Here is a 5,882-nt window from a genome sequence, read left to right on the forward strand (position 1 = left end):
CGGAACAGAAGAGAATCGAAGCATTTGAGATGTTGAAAATTAGGTGGACTGATAAGTTAAGGAATGAGAAAATTCTGTGCAGAAGCGAAGAGGAAAGGGATATGTGGAAAACACTGACAAAGAGAAGGGACAGGATGATAGAGCATCTGTAAAGACATCAGGGAATGACTTGCAAGGCACAAGAGGGAACTGTAGAGGGCAGGAAGACAGAGATGGTAATACATCCAGCAAATAATTGAGGACGTTGGTTGCAAGTGCTACTCTGAGATGAAGAGGTTGGCACAGGAGATGAATTTGTGGCTCCCGCATCAAATCAATGAGAAGAACGATGACAACAAAAAAAAAAAAAAAAAAAAAAAAAATGTGAACGTTGTCAATTTGGCAAGCGATGTACATCATCTCATGTGGTTTTCAATGTATTCGCACCCTTCCACAGACGTATATCAAAGTGTAACGCGACCAGTCGACTATTTTACATAGTTTAAGCGTTCAACAGCGATATTACTGCGACCTGTGACATGTGGTGAACAGAGATTCACATATGAGGGTGACGTGTTCTGTAGGTCGTAGCGTAAAAGTACCTTTGCACGGTACGGTTTCAAACAGGTAATTGTTGTTGTCGTCCGCCATTTAACTGGGGACTGACTTGCCCTCGTTTGTCTGCTGTTACAGTCTACGATATTCGTCGGCAACAGTCTACCTAGCTGATGATTCTGGCGATGGTAGTTGTCTCCGAACCGCGTTACACTTCTGATACGGTCGCCCGTGTAGATCCCAGTGGCTGCAGGCCTCGGAGATGGAGTGGTCCGTGCGTCGGAGAACCACTAATCTAACCGAGATCAGACTCGCTGATGTGCGTGTTGGCCTCGCTGCACTACACTGGAACGCTGGCAACCAGCACAAGTCTCGACGACTTGCCCTTCACGTGTGGCGTTCGGCTATTGCAATTCCTGTAGTGACCTGATCTGCTCTCTAACACAGCTGCTGTCTTTTCGATAGATGATTATATATAATCTATGTTTTAATAATTTCATGTGACTTTTGTGGAGCTATTTCGGTATCGTGATTGAGAGGAAGAGTAAAATTAATATTCTTCATATCAGATGAAACAACGACTCTATCGGAAAAGGTCACTGTTTATTTAATTCCACAACGCGTTTAGAAGTTTTAAACCTCCATCATCACATGGATCTATGTGGATTAATAAGGCATGTATGTGCTGCGTGACGACTTTGGAGTAACTTGTGGCTCTGTCTAGTAAAGAAAAAATAATTATTTTTACGCTTTCCTTTTTACTCATCTAAGCAAAGAAAGATCTTCGCGCTGCTTTGAGATTTCCTCCGAAATAATGTTTCTGTTTTCCTACATTTCCTTTGCACTCTGAAATAGGAGTTTTGATTTGCCGTATGTTCTTTCGCTTATTACTTTCCAGATACCATCTTTTTTCCATCAGTGTTTACGAAGGGTGACGTTGTTTTCGATGTATCACGACAGGAGAAAGCAGACTGTGATCATTGGAGGTATTTTATTTACTTTTCTTTCAGATTTATGTTTTCGTACATCCTTTAATCGAGCCACCTGTTGAAATAGTGTTTGCTTTCCTTTTCTAGACAGTGCCACAGGTCACTCCTAAGCCGTAGTACAACACCCAAATGTCGTATTAATCCATATAAATCCATCTGATGATGGAGGTTTGAACCTTCCAAGCGCGTTATGTAAACAAATGAACAGTAACTGGTAACAGTAAACTTGTTATTTCATTTGATATCAGTAACAGTCACGGTGAACTATAAAGAACAGTTACCGTTGATGACCATGCAGCTTTATTAGAATGAAATGATAATTAAATGGACACCCTAGCTGCAAACAGGCGTTGATATACTTCATTAGAGCACGGGAGCGTGCATGGGATAAGTCCCTGCAGGCGCACTATCCTCTGTGCCAACGGTGGCTCAGATGGATAGAGCGTCTGCCATGTAAGCAGGAGATCCCGGGTTCGAGTCCCGGTCGGGGCACACATTTTCAACATGTCCCCAATGAAGTATATCAACGCCTGTTTGCAGCTAGGGTGTCCATTTAATCATCAAGTCACGGTGAAGCCTAAGTAAAAACATACGTATTTAAAGGTATTTAAAGGTACCCTTTGAACGCTGACGCCATTGCTCTGTTAGTTGACAATGAAAATGAACTAAGAGTTCTTACAACACAGATAATAAAGGCTACGAAAGGAACGAATGAGTTGGCGCAGTGAGTAGAATTCGGGAGTACGACGGTTCAAATCCCAGTCCTGCCAACAAAATTTAGGTTTTTTCTTTCTGTTTTCCCTAAATCTTAAGGCAAATGCCGGAGCCAGCACCCCTCATTTCCTTCTGCATGCTTCCCCAACTAGAGATTGTGCTCTGACATCGAAGTCCACGCGAAGTTAAACCTTAACCTTACTCCCTTACTTTTACTACGAGAGGCACAGGTCTTCAGACCGAATAAAGACAAACTACGTACTTTTCTTAAGTCACCACTAATAAAATAGTAATGCACTGGAAAGTGATAGCACAAATTTTGGAAAGACAGATCGATGTCCCACTGAAAGACGACGTCTCGGACGCCCGCTTAAATGAAACTCTGACATATTAAACATAATTTAGGCGCTGTCCGTCTGTAAGGACAGAGCAAAGTAGCTCAGTATCGTTCATTGTGCTGCGAAGAGCTTGCATGGCTTGTAAAACTAACAACAACAACAATTATTATAATAGTAATAATAATAATTTTCGTTTTCTTGTCTGTAATTGTTCCACAATAGTCGATACGTCTCACGCAGTCGTAGTATATCAGCCTTTAGTGCCATTTTTAAGCGACCCTGTACTCAGACAAGCATTTAAAAAATTAACTCTGGTGCATATTTGTCATTGCCATGTCATCTATAAACATATCTACGAGTGAAAAGCGTAACTGCAATACGTGTAAGTAAGCCAGAAAAATGAATGACAAGTCGAAATCACATCTGTATCTGTACATAAACATATCGTCTCACTCTTACGCTTTAGCCTTCCTAAAAATTAACCACAGGGGCCGTAAACACCTCAGTTGATTGTGTGAGGCTTGTAGATCTTTGTCAAAAGATGAGGGATTGATAATGTTATTAATATTGCAGTTAGTAAAGGTCTGAGTCTGGCAACCATCTTACCAAACAGATAGGGACATGAAACCAAATAAAACATCTGAAGATACACAGTCACTCCAAACAACTGTGGTAACGCTTTCATTAACGAGTGAACAATAATATTCATAAACAAATGAGAAGTTGAAATAAAAAAAGAAGACACACAATATGCGTAACTAGATAACCTGCCCGATGGAATTCAGACCTCTTTCGTTAAAGATACATACTCTGGTTCTCTGTGTCAGTGTGACAAAGTATAAGCGGAAAACTACATCCAGCTGTACATCATGGATTTACCGTAAAATTTGAGAATGTACTTCTGTTTGATGTTAATTATGTCGTTTGTGGTCAAAGGAAATGAAGCCTCTTCTCACCCAGGCACTTTTCCGCGTGTTTGCTTCTCATTATAAGAAATAAACAACAAATCCGTAAACTAATTGAAATTTCTTGTTTGGAATCAGTGGGAAATTTCACTTACGTAAAAAGCACCAGAGAGAGGACACACTGCAAAGTTGCACTCTAGGCGTATACAGCGTCTGTTCGGGGGGGGGGGGGGGGGGGGGGCTTTGATCGTATTCACTGCGATACGTACAGTCCATCTGTCCTGTCGCGCGCGTGCGTATGTGTGTGTGTGTGTGTGTGAGTTCGCGAGAGAGAAATCTGGAGCTTTTGTGACTCTTAACAAGCGTATCTGATTGGTTTTCCTCCGGCAGTCGCCTGTCAGCGTATCCGAGGCAAAGTGTTTTTGGTTCATGCAGCACAAAAAACACGGTTTGGCTTTTCATCCACTCCGTCCCTTTGTGTGCGTTCAGGTACACACACACAAATAAAACATTACATCGAAACCGTGAACGAGCAGTTTGCTTCAGCTTTATTGCGAACTACTGTCGTAATAATATAGACCTATGTATTTATTTACCTAGCGAGGTTAGAGTTACACATACAGGGTGAACTAGACCTCCAGCGACAAAATTTTAAAATTATTTTCTGGTATATTTTCCGAGTAGTCTGGTATAAGAGATCCATGGTCTCTGCTGATTCGTTAGAAAGAACCTGCATTGCGTTTGATTTCTTTCCGCTAGTTATGTTTATATCTGTACTGCTCCGAAAATATATGCACAACAGTGTAAATGTTGACGGTACGCTCTGTGTTTCATGTATGGAAACAAATTAGTTCCACTAGCTCGCTGCGGCAACTATAACGACCACTGTACTAAATGTTTAAATGTGTGTGAAATCTTATGGGACTTAACTTGGTTTAAATGGCTCTGAGCGCTATGGGACTTAACATCTGAGGTCATCAGTCCCCTAGAACTTAGAACTACTTAAACCTAACTAACCTAAGCACATCACACACATCCATGCCCGAGGCAGGATTCGAACCTGCGACCGCAGCAGTCACGCGGTTCCGGACTGAACCGCTTAGAACCGCACGGCCACCGCGGCCGGCATGGGACTTAACTGCTAAGGTCATCAGTCCCTAAGCTTACACACTACTTAACCTAAATTATCCTAAGGACAAACACACACACCCTGCCCGAGGGAGGACTCGAACCTCCGCCGGGACCAGCCGCACAGTCCATGACTGCAGCCCCCGAGACCGCTCGGCTAATCCCGCGTGGCGACCACTGTACTCTAGGCCCTCAAGCTTGCACTAAGTACTTCTCGGTTTTGTCTCGAGTTTTTCCACCAGTGTTGGTTTGTACGTTATCAGGTGCTGTACACTTTGCCGTAAATATTGTGTTCGACATTTTGAATAATAGCAGCAAGAGGCAGTTCTTTAGAATTACGTACTGTAGTACTCTTACTAATATCAAAACAGATCTATAACAATAAACTGATTCCAGCAGTGCCATTCTCGGACATTTCACCCACGTGATAGTGTCAGATAGGCCGTTTGCAAGCCAGAGCATCCCACTGAACATCCGAATCGTCTATTACAGAACATCTAAAAGTAAGACAATAATGTACAATTCAACGAAACGAGTTAGTCCACGAGAAAACTGCGAAGGATGACTGCTTAAAAAGAACAATATCGAATTACTGTGGACACTTCATAGACAACAGAAGTTATGTACGGGAAATCTTGCATACTTAAGGGTAATAAGATACAAATTAACTGCCTGACGGAAATAACAAAGCATTTGGCGGAAAGAAGTGTAAGAAGGGAGACAGTAATTGATAGATTAGATGACAGAAAAATATAAATGAAGTCAAGGAATTGTATGACCGGTTGGGCGTGAGGAAAAGGAGGAGTGCAGAGTGTCAATGATGCAAAGACACCTGCTTCGAACGTATGTAAAAAAAAGCCAAGCTGATCTGAAAAAAGGAAGAAAAATAGTGGAAAATATTAAAAATAGTTCCTACTTAATAAAATTGAAATCAAGGTAAAGAAGATGTACAAGAAAAGACAACTAGCTTAAATTTTTGCTATGCAAGTATTGGGTACGTTGGAATGCAGTACCGTTACCTATCTTGTAAGTTTGTATGGAGAGTTACTCTTGAAGCTATGCACAGCAATGATTATTTTTTAGTGCTTGTCAGTTGTGGTGAAGTAGATGTGCTGTGGTTAACGGTAATGGGAATATCAATATTAATAATAAGAGTAACAATAACAATAATAATAATATGCAAATTTCATCAGAAAGTTTAATACATCGCTACTTAAGTACCGGGTGATCAAAAAGTCAGTATAAATATAAAAACTGAATAAATCACGAAATAA

At 41.2% G+C, this 5,882-nt stretch overlaps 1 non-coding gene across 1 annotated transcript; it reads left to right on the forward strand.

Moving 5' to 3' along the window:
- The first annotated feature begins 1,940 nt into the window (after window positions 1-1,940).
- Trnat-ugu (transfer RNA threonine (anticodon UGU)) lies at window positions 1,941-2,015 on the forward strand. The gene has a single exon. It is a non-coding gene; the product is annotated as a tRNA-Thr (tRNA).
- The last annotated feature ends 3,867 nt before the right edge of the window (window positions 2,016-5,882 follow it).

The sequence above is a fragment of the Schistocerca cancellata genome, chromosome 6 (genome assembly GCF_023864275.1).
Source record: "Schistocerca cancellata isolate TAMUIC-IGC-003103 chromosome 6, iqSchCanc2.1, whole genome shotgun sequence".
Taxonomy (NCBI): Eukaryota; Metazoa; Arthropoda; class Insecta; order Orthoptera; family Acrididae; genus Schistocerca; species Schistocerca cancellata.